Source organism: Tupaia chinensis, unplaced genomic scaffold, assembly GCF_000334495.1.
Source record: "Tupaia chinensis unplaced genomic scaffold, TupChi_1.0 Scaffold143963_1, whole genome shotgun sequence".
Classification (NCBI taxonomy): Eukaryota; Metazoa; Chordata; class Mammalia; order Scandentia; family Tupaiidae; genus Tupaia; species Tupaia belangeri.
In genome coordinates, this window is record NW_006203814.1 from 454069 (window position 1) to 480357 (window position 26289).

At 37.7% G+C, this 26289-nt stretch overlaps 1 protein-coding gene and 1 pseudogene across 1 annotated transcript in view; one reads left to right on the top strand and one right to left on the bottom strand.

Moving 5' to 3' along the window:
• The window catches only part of LOC102488238 (attractin-like protein 1), a gene marked incomplete at its 5' end in the record, with an annotated part of 503763 nt that overhangs the window by 449605 nt on the left and 27869 nt on the right, over window positions 1-26289 (top strand).
• On the bottom strand, window positions 1618-3533 carry LOC102487812 (tyrosine-protein phosphatase non-receptor type 12 pseudogene; annotated as a pseudogene).

Consider the following 26289-nt stretch of genomic DNA (forward strand, 5'->3'; position numbering starts at 1 on the left):
ATATTTATTGTTTTGTGTATGTCAAACTACCCTTGCGTTCCTGGAATAAAACCTAATTGGTTGTGGTGTCTAATCTTAATATGTTGTTGGATTTGATTTTCCAGTATTTTGCTGAGGATATTTACATCTGTATTCATCAGAGACATTGGTCTGTAGTTTTCTTTTTTAGTTATGTCTTTGTCTGCTTTTGGTATTAATGCAATGGAGACTTCAAAGCATGAGTATCAGAGAGTTCTTCGCATTTGGATTTTTAGAAGTAGTTTGAGCAGAGCTGGAGTTAATTCTTCTTCAAAAAAGCTTTGTAGAATTTAGAAGTGAAGCCATGGGGACCTGGGCTTCTCCATCTTGGGAGACTATTTATTACTGATTCAATCTTATTGCATGTTATTGGCTTATTCAGGTTTTTTATTTCTTCCTAGTTCATTCTAGGTATATTGTATGTGTCCAGACATTTGTCCATCTCATCTAGATTTTCTCTTTTTTTGGTGTATAGTTAGTTGCTCCTAGTATTCTCTCATGACCCTTTGTACGTCTGTGATACCTGTTGTAATATTATTTGTTTCAGTAATGATTTTATTTATCTAGCTCTTTTCTCTTGATTTTCTTTGTTAGTCTAACTCATGGTTTGTTGATTTTATCTATCCTATCCAAAATGTGGGTTCTTACTTTACTAATTTTTGTATTGTTCTTTTATTCTCAATTTAATTTATTTCTACTCTAATCTTTATTATTTCTTTTCTTCTAGTACGTTTGAGGCTTTTGATTGTTGCTTTTCCAGTTCCTTTAGATGTGTCATTAGATTAATTATTTGCCTGCCTGCTTGCTTGCTTGCTTTCCTTCTTTTGGCCATGCAAAATTGTTGCCATATTTTCAATGGCAGGTCAGATATTCTGAAACATACATATAGTTTGGTAGTCTTCTAACGGTAGTTAAAGTAACACACACAAGCTGAAAGAATTAATATTGTTCCAAAGTACTTACTGAGTCTCCATGACTACATGTAAACAAAAGCAATTAGAATGAACAATTAGACAGTATGCAACATAAAAATAACATTTTGCTTACCTTGTACAAAATATATTGTTATTACAATCTCTGATATCTGGTAATCTGCAATACTGGCTGCATAAACCCAGCAGTTTTAAAATTCAGAAATTACTTTCTAAAACTTAAGGCAAATAACTTACAAAGAGGTACATAAAGATAGACCATGCACAAATTTCTTTCATCTTTTGTTAATAAAGTTTTATGACTAACTTTATCAAATTGTATATATATTTGCTCTGTACACATACAAAATAATGCACACATGAGAAAACAGCAAAAGAGTAGTCCTTAAACTCAATTTATCATAAAAGTATTACTATATTAACAAGTCTACAAGCAGTATGTAACAGGGCTAGGAGGCATTAAGGCAATAATAATTGGAGTTACAAAATAACCACATGTAATACTTTCTCCTAAAGCAGGTAGATGATCCCACCCCCCCCAAAAAATTAAAAATTTACACCACTATTAGTTCCATATTTTAAAGATGAAACAGTAAAAATCTGGCTTTCAGTGGTACTTGAATTTTCCAGTATAATTTAGTGTCCTTTCCCTATATCATGTTTATTCTTACGGTGGACTCTTGGTCATTAGGTTTCCAACAGTGATTACCAAAACCAGTATCTGTGACTTCTGTTGGACTTCCTGATATTGATTTTTATCATCCATCAAAGCAGATGGACTTTCCATACAGGTCTCTGTATGAATAACTCCTGCTTGATTATTACTTTTTCAATTTCAGGAGGTTATCAAGCCTTTTTGTTCAGACTTTTACCGACTTTGAGGTTCATTCGATTCAGCTCTTAGAAGCATAATGTGTTCCCTGGCTACTACAAACCACCCAAGAGTTCTTTCAGGTAGGGGAGGAGGAGAATCTTCACTAACACCATTTTCTTCAGCACCCAAATGTATCATTCCTACTACATCTTGTCTAGCAACAGACATTGGCAATACTTTCCTACGAAATGCTTTCAGTACTAGTGGCAGCAGAAACTGTGACACTTGTCATGGACATACTAGCTTAATTCTTGGACTCAGCACCATCAGAGTTCCTTTCATCTGAGTCTGGCTCATCAGTCAAGAGGACTGGTAAAACTGAGGGTTGCACTGAATAGAGATGAACTTGACAATGACCCACACGACCTTATGTTTTAAACTGGAGGGCTTGTAGTAAACTCACAGTTTTCATAGTTTGACATGGAAAATCTGAAGACTTCCCTTTAAATGAATCAGGTATGAGTATGGCATTTTCAGCCATAAAATGGCCATATTACATGTCCTTCTCTTCAAGATGCCAGCGTTCTAAGCCTTAGAGGCCTGAATTCTTCTGTGATCATTCTGGTAGAATAAACGTAGCTTTGTATGACAGTGTTACACTACAGTCCACATACGAATTCTGAGAAATATCATTTAATTTTTAGATCCTTTAAACTTAATTCCTGTGGCTTAGAGATGTTCTCAATTCTACAGGGTGATGAAGATATAATTTTGATTGCATGTCCTCCATTCAAGAGTGTGTTTCCATCAAAACTTTTTGGTCTCTCATGAAGATGAATCTTCTTCATCGCAAACTTAAATTTTACTCCAATTTTCATCGGTGTTGGCTAGTTGATTTATTTTTTTTCCCTAGAAATTATGTTGATTTATTATAGCTTCTGTTGAGATCTATTGAGTGTTGTTCTGGTGAAACCATGTGCAAAATAGGCTTTGGATGATAGTTGTCATTGTCCTGCCTCAAATTAGTGACTGTTTATAAAGCTGAAGGGGGAGGAGATGCCGAGGTGGCTCTACTTGGTGAGGTTCTGGTGGCTGTAGTATTTCTCCCTTACCATCTCCTTTAAGGCAACCACAGGTTCTGGGTGGCTTTGGAGGAGGAGAATCTTGTTTTTCAGAATCCGTACAGCCGACCATATTTTCAGCGTTCATTTCATTCATTCTAGAAGCAATATCTGGGCTCCGTGAATCTCCATGAATTTTACATAGTTGTAGCTGTTTTTCAAATAGTGGGGAAGTAGCTCTACGAATAGGCTCATATTGCCCCTTTGTATTACAGAATACCTTTGTGTTCTCGTTTCCAGTATTATATTAAATTCCTCTGGTATTTTTCCAGCTTTTAGCAAAGTTCACATATAATCTATTGCACAAATGGTAACTGTTCTTCCACAGACTGCATTGCGATGAATACAAACAGGCACGGCTTCATGTTTTTGGTGTTTCCTCATTGAGCTTATCATGTCCAGAATAGAATCAAATGAAGGAACATCATGGTCCAGCCAGTTCATATAATGAAACTGATAAAGCCTATGAGATTCATTTTGAAATTCACGTAAGAGTGTCCTAATGAAGTTGTTCTTTCTTGTTCATCTTCACAAGAAATTTTCACTGTTGCTAATAATATTGGGTCCTGCATACGAAAGCCAGTTGCATTCATATTTTTTCCTTCTCATCTCCAATTCTAGACCAGCCATTGCAATGATTAAAATATAGTACTTCTATATCCATCCCCTGGTCCCACCAGGCTGTGGCGTCTAAATGGAGCGCCACCTGCTGGTCAGCTCACAGGAAGGTGCAGCGCTCTTGTCACTTGGGGTTGGGGTGGGATGGGAGATCCAGTGTTATTTTCTGACGATATACGCTTGTGCACTTCCCTTAAATATGTGTTAACTCTGTGCCGATTTTGGTGTTCTTATGTGGGTGTGTAACACTAGAGTCCGCAAGTGGGATTCTGGGGTTCAGAGCTTCCGAGAAGAGAACCCCTCTCATGTTCTTCCCTGGAGGGGTTGTAGAGAGTGAGCTCCTCCAGAGCAACACTGGCTTTAGATGATGAATTCCTCTTTACATGTCCAAGTAGAAATTATGTGTTCCAGAAGTTCCTGCCAACATTTCTGTACTTCCTTAGTCTCACCTCACTCCTCTGGTGGAAGCCGAGACAGGCATTGTTTTCTTCACAGAGAGACTCTAAAGTGGGAGCTTCTAGTTGGCGGTCTTGATCCCTTCCCTTCTATGGGATGATAGGGGGGTGCTTGGGCAGCTCCCTCTGTTGAGTCTCAGCTTCCAGCTCTGGCATCGTGTTCCCCACGCCACCTCCACAGCCGGCACCTCCCCAGTGGGCACTCTCGGCTGTTGGCTATGCTGTGGCCTGCTCAGTCTCTCTCCAGCTCATGGTTCCAGGGTACCCAGAGAAAGGGAGACGACCGGCCCCTCCGTGGCAAATAACAGAGTCCTCCAGCCAGTCACAGATGGTGGCAGAGGCAGGGCTTAGGCACTTAGAGGCAGCAACTCCTAATGGCTTCTTCCTGAGGAGGATTCCTAACTCACAGAAGGGCATATGCTCTAAACCTGTGCAGTGAGAAGCTCTGAGCCTGCACAGTGAGAAGCTCTGAGGCTGCGCGGTGGCCCCAACTGTCATTTTAAGTCTGAAACAGTAACAGTACTTTTCATTTGTTTTTAAGTTTCTGCCATCTGGCACATGCACTGCCAAAGAGACAGAGAGAGACCGGGAGAGAGAGAGTGAGAAATCACCCATCGGAGGTGGGAGAGTGAACCATGTAATTCCTTCTCCACCATTCTCCTTTCAGGATTTTGAGCACACAGAAACACACATACACCTGGCATGAGTTTATATGTTTTTTTGTTGTTGTTGTTTTCTTTTAGAGGGATGTTTGCTATAGGGTACATGTGCTCACCAGAGAGACAGAAAGCGAGAAATCACACCCCACCCCACCCCCAGGGGGAATGGCCATGCCACAGTCTCTTCTCCATTCTCCTCTTGGGATTTTGAGCACACACACACACTCTCTCATGAGTTTTAAGCTGCTGAGTCTGGGACTCGAACTGCAGTCAACTACGTGAGAGTTCAGTGACATAACCATTACACATCTGCTGGTGCCAACCTGACGTAAGTTTTAAGCTACTGGGTCCAGGTCTCAAACCATGGTCAGCCATGCGGGAGTCCAGTGCCTTAACCACCATACCACCTGTTGGACTGCAGTATCACTATTTTTTAAATTACAGTGGTTTCTTTGGCAATAAAACCCTTTGAAAACTCCTTAGACTTCTTATGTATTTGCCAATAATCCTGCCCACCGTCCTTTGAGAAACATAATTCTCAGAGCCAGCAGGTGGTGTGGTAGTTGGGGTGCTGGACTCCCACATAGCTAACCACCATTTGAGTCCCTGACCTGGTGACTTGAAAATCATGCCAGGGAAAGGACTGTGGCATGGGCATTCCTTCGAGGGGTTATTGCTCATTTTCCCTTTCCCTGTCTCTCTCTTCAGTGAACACTGGTATCCTATGAAAAAAACTTAAAAAAATTAAAACTTCTCAGTTTTCTGCTGTTTTGCTCCCCCCCACCCCCCGCCTCCATCCCTCACTCTGCAGACTTAGTGGTGGTTACATTGAAGATGTCTGATTTCTGTGCAAAGGTCAATCTTTCTATATGATCTCTGCCCCGAGTTATTGTAACCCATTAAACTACTTTTAGTATGACTCCTCCCTAGTTTGGTATTTGCCCTGAGGCTTCATAATGAGCTCCACAATTTAAACAGTAGACATGAAAAGCTACATCTTTATTGTTATCTTTGACACATATTAAATATTTTCCTTTTATAAAATGTATTTATTTCTGCCAGGAGAGTGAGAAAGAGACCTCTGCTAGGGTCTCCACCCCGTGATCCATCCCCAGTCTCAGCTGGCTAAAAACATGGACACACACATTACCCCTGTCCCTAGAGGAACCCAGGACACAAACTCAGGACCTTTTCCATGGGAGTCCAGCTATGCCACCATCTGCATATGGTCCAGGCACAGATTACATTTTAATGGACCTTTGTCATTCAGAGTCTTTCTCAGCTGTATTTCTTATTGTTTAGGTCTACATCAGTTAGCTTTTCTACATTACAAAGCCTCAAATTTGAGGACTTTTTAAATTCTCTTTCATGTATCTTTGCAGACTATCTCCTGATTGAAGTTCTTTCCCTAATATCTTGCCAAAAGTACTCAATACACTTCACTACTAAGGATGCTGCTTTCCATTCTCTTCTCCTAGGGCCAAAGTCACAAGGGGCATGATCTGTCTTGCAATTAATCAAAGACATTTAGCCAAATTTTTCTTGTATTATATAATATGGATTGCTGTCTCCAGTTTCCAATAGCAGGTTTTTTCATAGACTGACTGCTGAGTCAGTGCCACATAGTTTAGGATTTTGTAATGTCATTGTCCTGCACCTGGTACCAATTTCTGGATTAGTCAAGTTAGGCTTTGTTATGCTGTGATGTGTGGATCCAAAAGGCCGTCATCACATGGGACCCTTCTTCTCCTGAGCAGCACATTATCACCAAATCAAGGAGCAGCCCTAAGATAGTGTGTGTTTGTTTTAAAGGAGTATATCAAGGCACTACATTTTTCTCTAAATACCACAACAAAAGCAGTATTATTAAAGATATGAAAAGCCCATAATCTGGAATGAGATCACCTGGGTTTGAATATAGGCCCTTCTTTTTTTTGGGAGAGTTTTTGCTATAGGGCATGTGCGCTTGTCAGAAAGACAGAGAGAGACAGAGAGACAGAAAGCAAGAAATCACCCCCCCCCAGGGGGGATGGCCATGCTGCAATCCCTTCTCCTCCATTCTCCTCTCGGGATCTTGGGCACACACACACATGCGCCTGGCATGAGTTTCAAGCCACCTGGTCCAGGACTCCAACTGTGGTCGACTACATAGGAGTCCAGCAACATAGCCATTACGCCAACTGCTGGTCCCTACCAGCCCTTCTTTTAAACTAGCAATATAAATTGAGGCAAGTTGAGTACTCTTTCAGAACCTCAATATCCTTTTCTGTAAACACTCATAATACTTTTATCATAAGATTATTCTTAAGTACATATTAACATTACTAACACAGTTACAAAGTAAGTAAAGAAGTTTGTGTTGCTCTGCTTATAAAATAAATGAACACAATTTTTTTTTGTTTGTTTTAGAGAGAGATTTTTGATAATGGGCATGTGCACTCACCAGAGATACAGAGAGAAACACAAAACAAGAAATCACTGCCCAGGGGGATGGCCACACAGCAATCCCTTCTCCTTCATTCTTCTCTTGGGATTTTGGCCATGCGTGCATACATGCCCAGAGTGAGTTTAAGTTGCTGGGTCCAGGACTCAAACCACGGTCAATACATGGAATTCCAGCAACACAACCATTATGCCATCTGCTGGTCTCAGATAAACACAATTTTAAACATATTCTACCAACACATATATTATTTTGTATTAAAATGTTTTCTTCTAAAGATGCTTTTTTTTATTCTGATAATGAAGTTTTTCCTAGTATTGAATGTATTGTCACTTAACCTCTAAGACATTGTTAATTTCATTTCATTAGGGAAATTATAGTTCTGTCCCTACAGAGTTTTTTGTGAAGATATTCTTCAATAATAAATATCAATATGATTTCTGTATTGAATGGAAATAAAGCATATGGAGAGAAGAAAAGACCAGTATTTTTTTCATGCCTAATATATTAAACACCTTTTGTCGTGTTCACTCATTTAACCTCACAACAACCCACTGATCAGATACTTACCATTGAAAATACTTGACCAAGATTATGTAACAAATAAATTATAGTTCTGGAAATTCAACCCAAAATAGCCCCAAAACTCAGGAGATGTAAATAATTGAAATAGAGATGAATCATAAACAATTTATAGAATCTAGCACCTAAGTTAGATTTCTAAGTTGAAACTTTTATAATATTTTTAAAAGATTAGCTGTTACATAAACATTAGAAAAGCATATAAAAAAGTAAACATAATGCATAAGTCCTGTCTTAAGAAACTTTTCATTGACCACTATATCTTTTTTTTTCCTTTTTGAGAGGTTTTTGCTATAGGGCGCGTGCACTCGCCAGAAGAACAGAGAGACAGAAAGCAAGAAATCACCCCCCAAGGGGGATGGCCATGCCTTAATCCCTTCTTCTCCATGATTATTAGTATGCTAATAATACTCCTGGGACCAGCAGATGGCATAATGGTGGCATTGCTGGACTCCCATATAGTCAACTGCAGCTTGAGTCCCAGAACTGGAGGATTAAAACTCATGCCAGGTGCTTATGCACGAGCCCCCCAAAATTCTGAGAGAAGAATGGAGAAGGGATTGAGACATGACCATTGCCCCAGGGGGCAATTTCTCACTTTCTTTCTTTCTGGTGAGAGCATGTGCCCTAAAGCAAAAATATCTCTTTAAAAAAAATTCCCAAGAGAGCTTAGGACATATTATTGGACAAAAATATGTACATCAGATATCTAGACTATTAGATACTAAAGCTAAATGAATCTCATTTAATTATTATGTTCTTTCTAATTGAGTTGTTTATTCAAATGTTTTCTATGTATAGATAGTTTAAAAAGCAGTGTTGGAGGAGTTAAAAAATCTCTTTATAGGGCCTGCAGGTAGAATAGTGGCTAAGACGCTGGACTCCCACCTGGCTGGCCACAGTTCAAGGTCTAGACCTAGATGCCTGAAAATCATGCTGGGTGCCTGTGCCTGCGTGCCCACAATCCCGAGAGGGGAATGGAGTATAAGGGATTGCAACATGGCCATTCCCCCAGGTCGTGGGGGTGATTTCTCGCTTTCCCTCTCTGTGTCTCTCTCTGGCAAGCACACGTGCCCTATGACAAAAACCTAAAAAAAGCCTTTTCTTACAAAATGAAGTAAGTTGAAACTCCTCTGTCAGTTACCCAAATTTAGTTTCAAATGACTAAGTTGAGATTTTAAATATTAATTCTCTCATTTACTACCTGTATAACTTAGGACAAGGTATTTAATTTCTTCATGGTATCATTTTCTCATCTATACAATGGGAATACATTATCAATTGTTAACTATCTCATCAATTGTTATTAAGATAAAATTAGATAATACATCTAAGACTTGTAGAACAGTTCTGACAGATAACTCTTTATGCATTCCATAAAGGACTAAAATTACTATCATAATCACTAGTCTGTGAAATGCAAAATATGGGAATCATCCGTTTAGATAATTCATCTTATGCCAAAATCACATTTAAAATAAGGAAAGCCTATATTTACAGATGATGTGATACCTAGAAGTCAGAGATAGATTCAGAAACATACGAAATTATTATTGAATGTGAAAGTACAAACTACCTTTACTTGTTGCACTAGATTCAATATTGTCATTGAAAATTATTTATACTTTATTTGGTTATTTTAAAAATCCTGTCTTTATTTTCTGTTAGACTAGGCTTTTGGTGCTTTTGTTAAGTCCAAGAATACAACTAAAATGTAAATTATGTGCTATATTTAGTTAAATTTATAAAAACTTCCTTCCTTGAGTTTTCAGTATTTCTTAAAGTAATGCTTTGCTCTATGCCAGCTGCACAATTCTGAAAGTCGTTTTATTGCAAAGAAAAATAAATAATTGTCAAATAAGTACAATATTTCATTTTTTTCACAGCGAGTTATCATATATGCTTTATTTTTACAAGTTTAGGAAAATTAGAATGGTGTTTATAATTTACTCTGTCTGCTATTTTTATAAAACATCACAAGGAGAAAAACAATAATTAGCTAACAAAAAAATAGCTTAGCATTTCCTTTAATTTGAACAGTATTTGTTCTATTTTCTCAGGGGGAAGTGCTATTCTTGTGTTAATGCTGAATTATTAATGCCACACTGTGGGCAAAAAATATATATATATCCACATGTTTGAATCATTGAAGACAAAGAATTGCCTTCTGAAGAAGAAAATAGTTCAGTACTGGAAATTGCTCCTTTATAGGAAAAGGCACTTCCTCTTTCCAGATTTAGTTCTAGAGGATTTCAGTCTATTTTGACCTATGTCTATTTAGAAACCTTACTCTGATTTTTCCTGAGTATGAAAACTTTGCCTTTGTCCACATGGGAGAAAGAGAGGATTCGCAGGGGCTCCCACTCACCCTCATTGATTCGCACTTTTGCTGCAAAAACAAAATTCCATTCCTACAATATAAAATCTAAATGACAGGCTCTCTCTCTCTCTTTTCACCCCTACTACGCAGTTTGATGCTTGGCACATTACTAGGTGTTCAGTGAGCATTTGGAAATGAACAGATTTGATGTCAGCTGACTAAGCCAGGACATGTCAAATATGTGATTAATCTCAGAATCACTTTCAAGTGAGTCATTTAGTTCAAGTTGCAATTTATTGACTTGATATCCAAATTATCTTCCTTATTCTTCACCAAATCTATTACAGAATTGATAGAAATGCCGCCTACTGCATTTGAAACATCTGGAGTTGGCCAAGCATATTATCGAGCAATAAATACAAAGTTTCTTAAAAACCACATTATTGAGATATGATTGATGTTTTAAAAGCTGTACATATTTAATATATTTACTTGATTCGTTTGAAGATAAGTATACATCCATGAAACTGTCACCATGTTCTATGCTATAAACCTATCCATAACCTTTAGAAGTTTCCTCCTGCCCTATGTATTTATTTTCTTATTTAGGTATTAAGTACACTTAACAGAAGATATACACTCTTAGCAAAAATTTTAAGTATTTAATATATTACTCTTAACTATAGGTATTATGCTTTCTCTAGGACTTGTTCGTTCTACATAAGTGAAACTTTGAACCCTTTGACTAACACTCCCTCTCTTCCCACTTTGCTGGTCCCTGGCAAATGTGTTGTGCTCTCTGCTTCTATGAGTTTGGCCAATTTAGATCCCTATGTAGTGGTTCTAGTGTTTGTTTGTATGTCTGGGTTATTCTACTTAGCAAAATGTCCATCAGGTACATTCGTGTTGCTGCAAATGGCAGGATTGCTTTCTTTCTTTCTTTTTTTTTTTTTTGAGTTATTTTTATTTATTTATTTATTTATTGCTATAGGGCACGTGTGCTCGCCAGACAGACAGAGACAGAGAGATAGAAAGCGAGAAATCACCCCCCAGGGGGGGTGACCACGCCACAATCCCTTCTCCTACATTCTCCTCTCAGGATCCTGGGCATGCACGCACACTCGCCCAGCGTGAGTCCAAGCCACCGGGTCCGGGACAAGCACTGCGATCAACTACGTGGGAGTCCAGCGACATAGCCATTATGCTAACTGCTGGTCCCAGGATTGCTTTTGTTTTTAAAGATGAATTCTACTGTGTTTATTTGCCACATTTCACTTCTCCATTCATCAATCCATGGACATTAGATTGCTTCCATGTTTTGGCTATTGTTAGTAATGGTAAAATGAATGTAGAAATACAGATGTCTCTTCTGAATACTGATTTCAGTTCTTAATATATGAGGAGCTCTCTTAAAAAGTTCATGGAAAATGCATATTATGAAAATTAAAAAAAAACAAAAGCTATGTTGGATTTTTTAAAAATTGTACCAAGGGACCAGCAGTTAGCGTAATGGCTATGTTGCTGAACTCCCACGTAGTCCACCGTGGTTTCCGTCCCCGACCCAGTGGCTTAAAACTCACACCGGGCGCATGTGCATGCGTGTCCAAGATCCCAAGAGGAGAATGTAGGAGAAGGGATTGCGGCGTGGCCATCCCCCCTGCGGGGTGATTTCTCACTTTCTGTCTCTCTGTCTCTCTCTGTCTGGCGAGCGCACGCGCGCTATAGCGAAAACCTCTCAAAAAAAAAACCATTATACCAAAATAAATTCGTACTTTAATTCCATTTTTGCTCAGTCTTTAAAGCGCTCTCATATACCCAGAAATAGAATTGTTAGAACAAATGGTAGTTCCGTATTTTTTGTGGAACCTCATTATTTTTCATAGTACCTACATCAATTTACATTCCCACCGACGATGTACAAGAGCTCCATTTTCTCCACATCTTTGCCAGCACTTACTATTTTTGTGTTTTTTTGATAGTAGCCTTTCTAATGAATGCAAGGATTATGTATTTAATTTGCATTTCCCTGGTAATTAGTAATGTTGAGCACCTTTTCATTTAGCTATTGGCAATTTGTATATATTCTTTGAATAAATATCCATTTACTTCCTTTGCCTTGTTTTGTTTTTTGTTTTGTTTGTTTGTTTGTTTGCTAGAGGGGGCATTTGTGGGAGAGAATGAGAGACAGAAGAGAAAAGCATCCTTTGTGAGAATGGTAATGCTACAATCCCTTCTCGTCCATCTCTCCTTCCTTTTGGGATTTTGGGCATGCACACATATGCACCTAGCCTGTTTTCAAACCACTGGCTACAGGACTTGAACAGTGTGTTCACCTATGTGGGATCTGGCTACCTTAACCATGAGGTTGTCTATTTTTTAAATTGAATATTTGTTTGTTTATTTTTTTGCTATTGCATTATAGGGTCCTTTCTTTATATGCCTCGAATATTATAATCCATTATCAGATACATGGATGAAAATGTTTTCTCCTATTCTATACTTTGCCCTTTTATTTAGCTGATTATTTCTCTTCATATGCAAAAGCTTTTTCGTTTGATGTAATGTCATTTATCTGTTTTTACTCTTGTTATCTGTGCTATGGTGTCATGTTCAGGAAGTCACTGCTAAAGCCAAATACAAAATTCTGACCTTCGCTGATGATGCATTTTTGATTCAGTGATGTCCTAAGACACTTCCTTAGCATAGCATAGAATAAAGTACCATAATTTAAATGACCACTTTTTGATCAATTAAGGAAAATACCATTTGCATCAGTTATAGTAAAACAAAATTTTGTCTGTTAACAAACAGCTAAACTCATGTTAACAATGTGTGAGGCTGATAGGTATCTGATGGGGCTTTATTGCTTTAAGGATATTGCAGCAGAACTGTTCTTCCATTATTAGACTTGTGAAGCACAGGGGTTCAGGAATAATTGGCAGTAAGGAAGACAGTGCAAGAATTTGCAGAATAAATTGCCATATGGTGCTGGCAGTGTACAAAGTTCCAGTCAGAAGCTATGAACCCTAAGCTCGTGTTGTACTAGATTTGTTACAGGTGAAAGTCCCTTTATTATGTTTATAATCTCATAGGCCCTGGGAAGTTTAACTTGACAACAAATGTTGGATTGTTAAAACATTCCTTAAAATTAGGCCCATAAGCACGTTCTAGAATGCATTTTTTAAACCTGTATTTATTTATTTATTTATTTAGAATGTGGTTTTTAACCTACTGAGATACAATATAAAAAAAATCTATATAAAATTGGGTTATAAAATCAAATAGCAGTTAGAGAAAAGATTGATATTATATAGTAAAGTATTCTGAGTTTATTGTTCAGTGTATTTTTGATGCTGAAACTATTATAATTTGGCCATACATATACTCTGTGAGTAAGGCAGAGTTCTTGTTTCTCCACAGCCTCTTTGAAATGCAACAACCTTCTTTATATATAGGTGTTATTGCCTCCAACTTGTCATATTCTTAAAAAGGCACTCAGCAAAAGCATCGAAATTTGAAACGTATGTGTACTGAGGAGCAATTTCTGTTGAAAATTCTTTTGTAAATTAGTTGGAATTTTTTCATATGTAATAGAATAAAAAGGGAAGATTTTATTGAAAAAAGAGCATTTTGCCAATCTTTTAAAAATGATGTATAGTAATACTTTTGTGACTATTTAAATGGCTGAGAAGTAACTACTTATTTCAAAATGTTTTTACATATATTTCTTTAATATTCTATTGTGAGCACACGTGAAACAGGACTTAAATTCACGTTGTTACTAGTACTCAAATAGTTCCACATGCTTCACTATTTCATGTAAGCAAACATTAGAAGAATTTTAACAAAGCTATTGGACCACACAAACTTATTTATGCAATGGCTGTTTTTCATTTTGATACTTTTTGGTAACTTAAGTGCCCTTTGTCCATACCAAATTACTCCCCAGCCCAAATGTAAAACAAATAGAAGAAAAAAAATTGCTATATTTGAAGGGAGAAGTGACACCTCAGAGTCTTGCTGGCTTTTATCCTCATTTCCTCAACCCCATCTCTACCATTGAAGCACTTTATTTATTTATTTATTTATTTATTTATTTATTTTAGGGATTTTTGCTATAGGGCACATACTCTCACCAAAGAGACAGAAAGTGAGAAATTACCTCCTCAACAGGGATGGCCACATTGTAGTCCCTTTTCCTCTATTCTCCTCTCAGGATTTTAGGCTCACACGCACATGCCTGCCATGAGTTTCAAGCTGCCTGGTCCAGGACCAGAACCATAGTCAGCTATGTGAGAGTCCAGTGCCTTAACCACAATGCCACCTGCTGGCCCCTGAAGCACACTTTAATAAGGTATACTTAAATGGAAAATAAAACATGTAAATCAAATGACTATCCATGGAGTATGTTCTCATTGTTCTAAGTAACCACAAAAGTACTTCAAAAAGATTGTAGAAATGAAATTAAAATATAAAAGTAAAAATACAAACTTCGTTTCTCAATATCATCTCTGTCAAGTTTTAGAAGCTTTTTTTTTTTTGAGAGTTTTTTGCTATAGGGTGCGTGCGCTCTCCAGAAAGACAGAGAGAGAGACAGAGAGACAGAAAGTGAGAAATCACCCCCCAGGGAGGATGGCCATGCTGCAATCCCTTCTCCTCCATTCTCCTCTCGAGATTTTGGGCACGCACGCACATGCGCCCAGCGTGAGTTTAAGCCACTGGGTCTACGACTCAAACTGTGGTCAACTACATGGGAGTACAGTGGCATAGCCATTGTGCTAACTACTGGTCCCAAGTTTTAGAAACGTTTGTAAGCAATAATACCAGGCATTTCGTCTGTCCATATGGAACTGAGGGTCCTGGGAATACAGTCATGTCAGTATAGTCTTTTTTATATTATTAACTGAAGAAAGTGGATGCCCTTTAAAGGTTTTTTAAGACTAGGAAACAAATAGAAACAGAAGAAGCTAAATAAGGACTGTAAGGTAGATGCTCAATAATTTCCTATAGAAATGCTCACAAAGTTGCTCCTTTTTAATGGGAGAAAAGATCAAGAGCATTGTCATGATGGAAAAGACTCTGATGAAACTTTCCCAGGAGTTTTTCTGCTAAAGCCTCAGCTAACTTTCTGTAAACACTCTTACGATAAACATATGTTATCGTTCTTTGTCCCTTTAGAAAGTCAACAAGCAAAACGCCTTGAGCATGCCAGAAAACCAAGGCTACAACTTTTGCTTATTATCAGTCTACTTTTGCTTTGATTGGACCACTTCTATCTCTTGGTAGCTATTTCTATGATTGTATTTTGTCTTTAGAATTCTGCTAGTGAAGGGACCAGCAGTTGGCGTAATGGCTATATCGCTGGACTACCATGTGATCGACCGAGATTTGAGTCCCGGACCCAGTGGCTTGAACTCATGCCGGGCGCATGTGCGTGCATGCCCCAGATCCTGAGAGGAGAAAGGAGGAGAAGGGATTGTGGTGTGGCCATCCCACCTCAGGGATGATTTCTCATTTTCTGTTTCTCTGTCTCTCTCTTTCTGGCGAGTACACATGCCCTATAGCAAAAACCTCTCCAAAAAATATTCTGCTAGTGAAGCCATGGATCATCTCCTGCTACAGCTCTTCTGAGACATATTTCAGAATCTTGATATCACTTGTTTAAAATTTCCATTGAACAAGGTCTGAGGCTGTGCTGCATGCAGTTGTTTGAGCAGAAAGTTTGCTCCACTTTTTCTCACCTGTTGCTTACCGCTACCTTTGTACTCACACATGCACATACATGCACTCATGTTTCCCATGGATGACTACAGTCAGCTTCTTAAACATATATGATGGCCAAAGATCAAACCAAATGTAATTTTTTTTAACATAGGTCACATGAGAGGAACAGCAACAGAGACAGAGGGAGAGTGAGAAATCACTCCTCAGAAGGGAGGGCCACACTGCAATCCATTCTTTTCCATTCTCCTCTCAAGATTTTGGGCACAAATGCACATGTCCCTGGTGTGATTTTCAAGCCCCGATGTCAGGAACTTGAACCACAGAGCTAGCCATATGGGATCCAACAGCTTAACCTTCTCGCCACCTGCTGACCTGATCAAAGTAAATTTTAAAATAGATTAAGAAGATGCTTATTCCATACCACCCTTTTTTCTCTTGGTAATCTCTCCCCAAATGAATTGGCTGTAGTCACTTTTCTGGATAGCACTTATAGAGAACTTTCTTGATTGTTTTCTCTCTATCGAAGTCCTTCTATCCTATACTGGGGCTCATTTTCTGAAAGCACTGATAGACAACTTGGATCCATTAAACAGATAGTTAATATGTTAATAGTTTATAATGAATTAATTTCGTTTTTTCTCTTTTTCGTACTAATAGAAACATTTAGTTACATGATACAATACAAAGAATTAAGTTCTTTTGAACTCTAGAAATTGGACTAGTCAAATATTTTTATGAATACCATATAGTTGGGAAACCACTTACTAATAGTAATGTCTTTGTATAGTACCTAATTATCTAAATTCTTGACATATTAGTTCAGTGCTTCCCAAAATATGAAAACCAAACTGCAACTGATCACTGCAAATGATTTTAGATAATGGCCAAGATAGTTTTAGATGCTCCATAAATAGTTTCCATTAAATATCACTGAATTATATGTTCACTTGTGAATTATCTTTTAATTTTTTTTGGAATCTCAAGGAGAAAGCCTTATTTTAGTGCTAGTTTTATTTTGAAATAAATGTGCTGCATAAAAAATATAATTGCCATGAATAGGTTAAAACCCCCATTCAGTAATGTCTGTAAATTATTATTCCTATTGTGAGAAATACATACCTCTGAAGCAATAGAATCATGAATAGTATGATCTGAATGTAGTCTGCCCTATTAACAGAATATCTGTTGGAATTTGTACTTTATAATGCAAGAAGATCACATATTTTTAAATGAATGAAATATTTTGGTGCAGTAAATATGAAATGTTATTATAATCAACTCTTACACATGTAAATATTATGGAATATATGCTATTTTGAAACTTTGTCTGAGTTAGATTTCTATATCTTAATAACATCTTAATGCTACAAAAGCAGTGCATTTTTTTATAACTCTGAAGACAGAGCCTCCTTCTGACCGCATCGTTGTTACTGTCCTGTACTTGGCTGTCCTTTTTCTTGTAAATTAAAATAGATGAAGACCGTGGAGCCAAGTCAATGATGGAGGCTAATTTTATGTGCTATAACTGATGGACTCTAAATTGTCCCCTTCTCCCCTTTTGGAAAACAATAAGTACTGCTTAAAATGCCATACAGAGTATTTTGATTTATTCTATTCATTGCATTGATACTGAAAATCTCATCGTGGTGATATAGAAATAAGAATGAACTATATTTTGCTAATTTCATAGTTTCTATAGATTTGATGATATGACTATCAGCAAAACAGACATAGATGAAATATATCATCATAGTAATCATTTTAAAAAGGAAGAAATATTACCCACTGGGAAAGGGTGCCTTACCAAATATATTACAATTAGCTAAATGAAATGAAAACAAAGATAAAAAGAAAAAAATCGAGTAAAAATTCCAAGTAAAATACTGGACTTGTGCCCCATAATTTTTCTGAATTGTGGTGAATCTGAATGCCCTTGAGCCAGAATGCACACCAGAATTTGCAAGTGAGGAGAGGCAAGATCACGGAGGCCTCTCAGCATGATGGTCCTCCCTAGCATATGGCAAGCTGGTGGAAGCCAGTTGTTACTAGTATCAAAAGGAAAAGAGAAAGAAAAAGAAAAGAGAGAGAGAGAAAAAAGAAAAAAAAGAGGAGCTATACAGAAATTGTCATTACTAATAGTATCATTTTTATGCTTTATTCATTAGGTATTTCAAAAAGACTGTGAAAGCTGCATGTGCACAAAATTGTACTTTCTGCTCATACAGTTTTTATAGGATAACTAACACAGAAAAGTGGGGATGTGAGGGGGAAATAAAGATATATTTCAAGCCATTTCCTTACATCTTTTATTATTTGGTTGAAGTTTTAGGGATTACACTAATACTGCAAATTGTTAAATTTAGCAGTTCATAGACATTGAATTGAAATATTGAAGTTCTGCTTTAATCATATTGTCAATCAGTAGCATGTCTCATGACACACATAGGATAAGGTACATTCAGTAAGTGACAAGTTGTGAAAATATTATTTTAACCAAAAAACCAAAAATATTGCACTCAGTATAAATAGAACTGCAAATCCAAACCATAGCTTCATGTGTGAAATAACTGCTTTCTTTTCATTGTTGTTGTTTGGTTGATTGTATTTTAGCTTTGTTTTTAATAAGGAATTATAACATTACTAAATAATGTGGGCATCAAGAAGCATTCCAGGGACCAGCAATTAGCATAATGGCTATGTCGCTGGACTCCCATGTAGGTGACCGCGGTTCAAGTCCCGGAGCCGGTGGCTTAAACTCACGCCAGTGCGTGTGCATGCGTGCCCAAGATCCTGAGAGGAGAATGGAGGAGAAGGGATTGCAGCATGGCCATCCCCCCTGGGGGGTGATTTCTCACTTTCTATCTCTCTGTCTCTCTGGTGAGCACATGCGCCCTATAGCAAAAAAACCTCTCCAAAAAAAAAGAAGCATTCCAGATAGTAAGAACCATTGGCTCCTATTGCTAAGAAGTACATCATATAATCTGTCATCAGCTACATCTTACTGAAATTTTAGTTCCTGTCAGAAGAGAGCCAAGGCCTTCTTATTAAACTCCTTAGTTAAGAATACAAGAACACTTATGGGCCAAGAAACCTAAAGCAAATTATGGAAAAAAGTAAATCTTTAAGAAATGGAAATCTGTTGCCAAACTAAGGTAAAAAATATCCATGAAATATCCCAGTAAAACCAATGCATTGAAAAGAAAAAAAAAAGTATTCCTAATATGAGGTAAGAACAACATGAAGAGGACTAAGTATCATGATTAGTTACATAAGCTGTTAAAGGTCAGAGACAAGAATCAGGGAGTATATGCCTGCCACACTTGAACACTCAGTGTTTGAACCTCTTGCTTTTTTTAGCTTTTGTAACTTTATGCTAATTTTTGGTTGGGTGGTGGGTTCATTAATTATAGTATGCTTTTAACTTAATGGTTGTATATAACATGTACTTTAACTTACATATAAACATATATGTATAGGTAATAGAAATAAACATAAAGTCTTGGACATGTCAAGACATTTAAAACAAGCCAACAGGGCCAGCAGATATTTAAGTTGCTGAACTCCCACATGGCTAACAACAGTTTCATTCCCAGACCCAGTGATTTGAAAATCACTTCAGGTGCAAGTGCATGTGTGCTTCAGCTCCCAGGAGGAGAATGAAAGAGAAAGTGTGGCCATCTCCCCACCCCCAGGGGGTGATTTTTCACTTTTCTTCTCACTGTCTCTGTCTCTCTATCTCTCTTGTGAGCATAAGTGCCCTATGGCAAAAACCTCTTTAAAAAAATAGTAAGTTGGGACCAGCAGTTAGCGTAATGGCTATGTCGCTGGACTCCCATGTAGTCGACTGCGGTTTGTGTCCCGGACCTGGTGGCTTAAAACTCACACCGGGCGCATGTGCGTGCGTGCCCAAGATCCCGAGAGGAGAATGGAGGAGAAGGGATTACGGCATGGCCATCCCCTCTGGGGGGTGATTTCTCGCTTTCTGTCTCTCTGTCTCTTTCTTTCTGGCGAGTGCACATGCCCTGTAGCAAAAACCTCTCCAAAAAAAAAGTAAGTTAAAAAAATAAAGGGTCCTGGATGTAGAGGCTTGAAAAATGCCCTGGGCACATGTGTGTGTGCCCAAAATCCTGGGGCCACCAGATGGCATAGTCATTATGTCACTGGACTATCACATAGCCAACTGTGGTTCAAGTCCTGGACCCAGTAGCTTGAATATCATGCCAGGTGCATGTGTGCGTGTGCCTAAAATCTTGGGAAAAGAACGGAGGAGAAGAGATTGCAGCGTGGCCATCTCCCCTGGGGATGATTTCTCACCTTCCCTCTCACTGTCTTTCTCTCTCTCTCTCTCTTTCTGGCAAGCGCACATACCCTAAGGCTTGAAATTAATGGTATTGATGGTGTTTTTGAACAGGTCTTTTTTTTTTTTTTTTTGAGAGGTTTTTGCTAGAGGGCCCATGCGCTTGCCAGACAGACAAAGAGAGACAGAGAGACAGAAAGTGAGAAATCACCCCCCAGGTGGGATGGTCATGCCGCAATCCCTTCTCCTCCATTCTCCTCTCGGGATCTTGGGCACGCATACACACGTGCCCGGCGTGAGTTTTAAGCCACCGGGTCTGGGACGTGAACCATGGTCGACTACATGGGAGTCCAGCAACATAGCCATTACGCTAACTGCTGGTCCCACAAAAATGTTCTTGATGACAGTTTGTAAGAACAAAAAACCTGTAAATAACACAGACATCATACATAAATAAAGATACTGATCATTCTCTTGGTTAAGTGATTATTAAGCACATGGATAACCATTTTGTACTTGTATAGGTTTCCTAGGGTTGCTGCAACAGGATCTGTAAATACGGTGGCATAAACAACAGAAACACTCACTGTTCCAGGATCAGCAGGGCTGGTTCCTTCTGAGGGCCGTGCATGCCTCTCCCTTAGCGTCTGGTGCATTGCTGGCAATCTTTAGCATTCCCTGAGTTGTATCACTCTGATCTCTGCCTTCATCTTTACAAGGCAATTCTCCCTGTGTCTCTGTCTCTTCACACTGCATTCTCTTTATAAGTACACCAGTCATATTAGATTAGGGGGCCCACCCAACCCCAGTATGACTTCATCTTAACAAATTACATCTATGATGATCCTATTTCCAAATAAGGTTGCATTCTAATGTACTAGGAGATGGGACGTCAGCATATCTTTTTTGGGAGAACAAATTTCAATTCATAGTAATAATTACTCTTTATATATATTATGTATATGAGTTGTATGTTCAGTTTTAAGGTACATTTTTAAATTTTATTTTTAGGAATAATATTAGGATAAATTTTTAATCATATACAACTTTTGAACATTATTTTTTGTCTTGTACTAGACTTTTTAAGTTGAGAAGTGAAAGGCTGGGGACCAGATGGCAGTGCAGCAGTAACACAATGCTTTTACAAGGCTGACTCACAAGAGGAGGTGTTGTCTTCCCATCCAGAGTCCTTCCTGGATGTGTCAGATGTGCAATGCTTATGATCAGGGGCTGGATGAAGCTGGGGATGGATCTTGGCAACAGGGCCTCTTGGGAATGTCTACCCTTATGTATCTCTATCCCTTTGTCTATCTCTCTGTCTCTCTTATTGATGGGAAAAAGAAATAAAAGGAAAAAATCCAGTAAGTACCATACTTAGGTTCCCAGTCTTCTACAGAGTACTTTTTGTAGGATGGGCCATGAGACCTTGCCTATCTATCTAGCTTCATTCCCATCACACTGCCTTGTTTTCTAAGGAAAATTAAATGTTGATTTTTTCATGCTCTCTTGTAACTCTGTGCCTTTTCCTTCCCTTTTCTAGGCTTTCTGCTTATTATATCCTTACCTTTCTCTCATCCCTCTTATCTCTCCTTCCTTCTTCCATATATGTCTTCTCTTTCTCTTCTCTTCTTAGTTAACTTTTGTTTTTCTCTTTCAGGTTTCCTGTAAAAGCCTTCCCAGCCCCCATCCACTCACTCCCAGTAGGACTTAAATGGCCCTCCTCTTTTGCCCCACGGGCCTCACGTGGATTCCTCTTCCATTGAGTGTTTAACTTACTTGTGTCAAGGCATCATCATCCTCCCCAGAATCTTGCATTTACTCAGTAAATGTTTATTGAACTAAAATGATGATCTTAATTAATGCTTCTCTTATATCTGATTATGACCTTGGCCATCAGATCACCTGTTCTCCTGGATCTTGAGAACTGAAAACACTGTATGCTTCTATTTTTCAAGCATAAGTACACATTCTACTGATTAAAATACAAATAGACCCTTTTAGCATTAGGAATAAAATGTTTCTTCTTTCCTTCCCAGAAAACATGATTGGTTAAAATCACGGAGGCATTTGTAAAAAAATAAAGGGAGAGAATGTGCTGCACATTACTCCTCATATCAGTGGTATCTCCTTATTTTGTTAGACTTACTGAACTTTATCTCAAGTATCATTTACTCTAAATCTGTTCTCTGCCACAGGCTAGCTCTTTGCTTCGGTTTATTTAACTTTTTAAAATAAATTGCATTCCATTAGTTAGTAAAATTCGCATGTACTATATAACAAGAGTCCCCAAACTCTGGCTGGGCTGTGGCCTCTTGGAAACCAGGCCACACAGCAGGAGGTGAGTGTCGGTGAGCAAATGGAGCTTCATCTGTATTTGCAGTCGCTCCCCATCACTCGCATTACCACCTGAGCTCCACTCCCTGTCAGATCAGCGACAGCATTAAATTCTCATAGAAGCCACTGGATCAGACTGTATCATTGCAGGAAAACAAACTCAGGGCTTCCTTTGATTTTGCATTATGGTGAATTGTATAATTATTATATGAAACAATGTAATAATAATAGAAATATGCACAGTAAGCATAGAGCATTTGAATCATCCCAAAACCATCCTCCATCCCTCACCTCTCAGTCTACAGAAAACTCATCTTCCATGAAACCAGTGCCTTGTGCCAAAGAGGTTGTAGACCACTGTACTATAAGATCACTGTCATACTTTAAGAGCCCAAAGCAGTTGTAGAGTGAACTACTTTCACTATTTTGTCCCTCTAGTTTACCTGGTCAGATTGCAGGAATTACATAGAAAAGAATCAGAGTGCATTAACTTTGGTTTCTTTCTGAATCATGTTGATGACATTTTTCAGGCTTGAAAAAAATTAATTTGGGTATTAATACATTCTTTATTGACAGATTGACAGACACTGTCATATTTAGGATCTATTCAGTAACTGGATAGAGTTCATTTTTGTTTACCTCTAATATCTTCTTTTATCATTCCAGCTTCAAGCCCTCTTCCACTTAGCTGTTGTATTAGTTACTTATGGCTATTGTAACACAATTAACACAAACTCAGTATCTTAACACAGTTTATGCCCTTAGAGTTCTGGAGGTCAGCAGTCTGAAAATAGTTTCATTGTGTGGAATCAAGGTGTCTGTAGGACATAACCCCTCCTGAGGCTGTAGAAGACAGTCAATTTCTTTGCCTTTTCCAGCTTCTAAAGCTCAATTTCTTGCATTTCTTGGCTTCTGGCCCCTTTCCTCACCTTCAAAGCTAGTAGAATTGCATCATGCTTCAGTGGTCACATTGCTTGTGCCTCTTCTGCTGTAAGCAAATTTCTCTCTGCCGCCGTCCTACAAGGACATTATGATTACTTGTAAGGCCTATCTGGATAATCCAAAAAACATCTCCCCATCTCAGGACCTTTAATTTAATCAAACTCCCCAAACCATATGAAGTTTCCAGGACCCAGCTATCTTTGTGGGACGTTATTCAGCCTACCATAGCTGCTAGCTGACCAAATCACACAATGCAATTTTCTTTGCCAGAGCTTTAATTTTACCCATGAATTTATCTAGTACATACACTGTCTTCACATTATTAGACTCAGTTCAAAATTCTGACATAGAAACATGCAAATGAAGACATACAAGAAGTCTTAAAAAGTTCATAGAAAATGTAAGCTATATATTAAAAAAAAGAAAAACAACTATGCATGATTTTTTTTTTAACCAAAATAAACTGGTACTATGGGCTGGACAGTGACACAGTGGTAGAATCTGACATTCTGCAAAGCGACCCATTTAGGTGGGTTCTGGATTCAAGATTTCTTGCATTCCTATGATCCAGGACTGACTGGGACTGGAGGTGGATCACAGTGGAATCAAGACCCTGTTAGGCAAGTTGTCTTCCTGTTCCTCTTTCTCATCTCTCTCTGTCTCTCTTGCTCATGGAAGACACTAATAAACTTAGAAAAATAATTTAAAAGTATATTAGTACTTTAATCACATTTCTCTAGCAATTTTCTGAAATCTCTTCGTATGTAAGTAAAGATATCAGACCTGTATCACACTGACCACCAGATGGCAAACTTTGTCACTGTATTTATTCTTAGTCCTGATCTAAGTAATTTTTGCAACCTAGGTAGTTAAATATACCAGTTAAAAGCCAGTTATATAGCACCATGCTGTTATGGAATCACCTGAATTTTCATCTTACTAGATCATTTGTGATGAGAACAACTATACACAATCAAATTTTAAGAATCCTCTGAGCTACTTCAGTGGCTTTGAAACAGACAACTTTTTATCTAGCTTGAACATCAACAATTAAGAACATTTCTACCTCACAGAAGAATCTTCCACTGCTATATTCTCTAATTTTTTCAGTAACTTACAAGTTTCCCGAATTTTGGTATATACAATTATTTATTCCAATTGTAATCATTTGTATACAGGATTTTTCTAGAGTTTACTTTGTTACTGCCTTTTTTTTTTTTCCGCAAGTACTAATCCTTGCCACTTTTATCCTGAGGTATCTTGTTAATAAATAATATAAATAATAGTTACAGGACTAGCAGATGGCATAGTGGTTAAGGTGCAGGACGCCCACATAGCTGACCATGGTTTGAGTCCTGGACTTGGCAGTTTGCTTTCTCATTTTCCTCTCTCTCTCTCTGTCTCTCTCTTGTGAGTGCATGGGCCCTATAGCATATTTTTAAAATTATAATAATAAATAAAATTAAATAAATAATTCTAAAAAAAAAAATTCATACCAGAAGCCAGCACACACACACACTGCACTGGCGTGAGTTTTAAGCTGCCAGGTTCAAACTCAAACCGCATTTGACTATGTAGGATTCCAGAGATGTAACCGTTATGCCATCTGCTGGTTCCCCCAAGATTTATTTTCTAGAGATAAAATTTTCTTGAATTTCTCATATATATATACACACACACATATATATACATATATACACACATATATACACATGCATGTGAGCACGTGTGCACAGATATATGTGTGTATATGTATAGATGTATAGATGAAGATAGATTCAATGAGTGTGATATATAATTTGGATCATTTTATAGTGTTTTTACCTTCTCATGCAAAATATTGCTTTTTGTTGTCTCTCTCCCACTGTATCTAACAACTCTTAGTAAACTTCATCCCAAATCGTATTTTTAATCACAGATATTACTGTGTGTGTGTGTGTGTGTGTGTGTGTATAGGCATGTGCATGTGTATATATTTATTTATTATTCTAGTCTTTCATGTAAAGGTATCATATATCCAGTGTTTTCCAATGTCACTAATGTGTTTTTGAAATGATTTTAATGGTTACGTAAAATTTTACCTTTTTGATATTCCAGTTTGTTTAGCCAAATTATTTCTAAATTTTTACAATTACAAACTGTGCTTCGGTAAGAATAAATCTTGCCATGTCTTTCATCGAGTCAAAGAATATATGCACTTTTGGTGTTTTTGATGTTTATTAGCAGATAGCTTTCCAAAAGGGACAGAGTAGTTGCTTTTTTTAAATATTCTTACCAGAAAGCTCATTTATTTAATTTTTCCTGATTTGGCAAAAATGTTCTTTGATGTATTCTTGTACATTAATTTCTATTACAAAGCTCTTTCAAGTTATTTAAATGGCATATGTCAGGAGTCTTCAAAATGTTCATAGAAATGCACATTCTCAAAACATTATGCATAGATTTCAAAATTTCTTTTCCCCCAAATAAACTCATACTTCAATTCTATTTTCCATGAACTTTTGAAATACTCCAGTAAAAGAAAATGTATTAAGTCTTCGAGAAAGTCATGACATATTTTTCTGTTTTTAATGCAAAAATGCATCATGACTTTTCCTAATAACCAAACATATTAGAAAAATCATCCTTATCCAGCTTGCTGCATTAATATTAGAGAATACAAATAAGCATCCAGGTGGATAACTTCTAAAGGTGGCGGAGAACACAGGGTGGAATGGAGAGGACTCTCAAGCCTAGGTTTCCCCAGCTGCTTACTGTGAGTAGACTATGGTCGTCAGTATGGCAATAGAAAGAAAAGACTGTGAGCATAAAACGTGCACTATTAACTAGAGCTGTTCTGTGCCCTTTCGTTTTTATCAAGTTCCATATTTGTTCTGGGACTCACTTTTCCCTGAGGAAGATTGGAGCCTGAACTCTCAGGGTTCTTGTGAAGATACACTTACTTTCAGAAGTGTGATCTTTCAAAAGGGAATTATTGTTTTAACAAAAGGCACATAAGTAGATCATTTAAAAATAAATGTGAAAATCCAC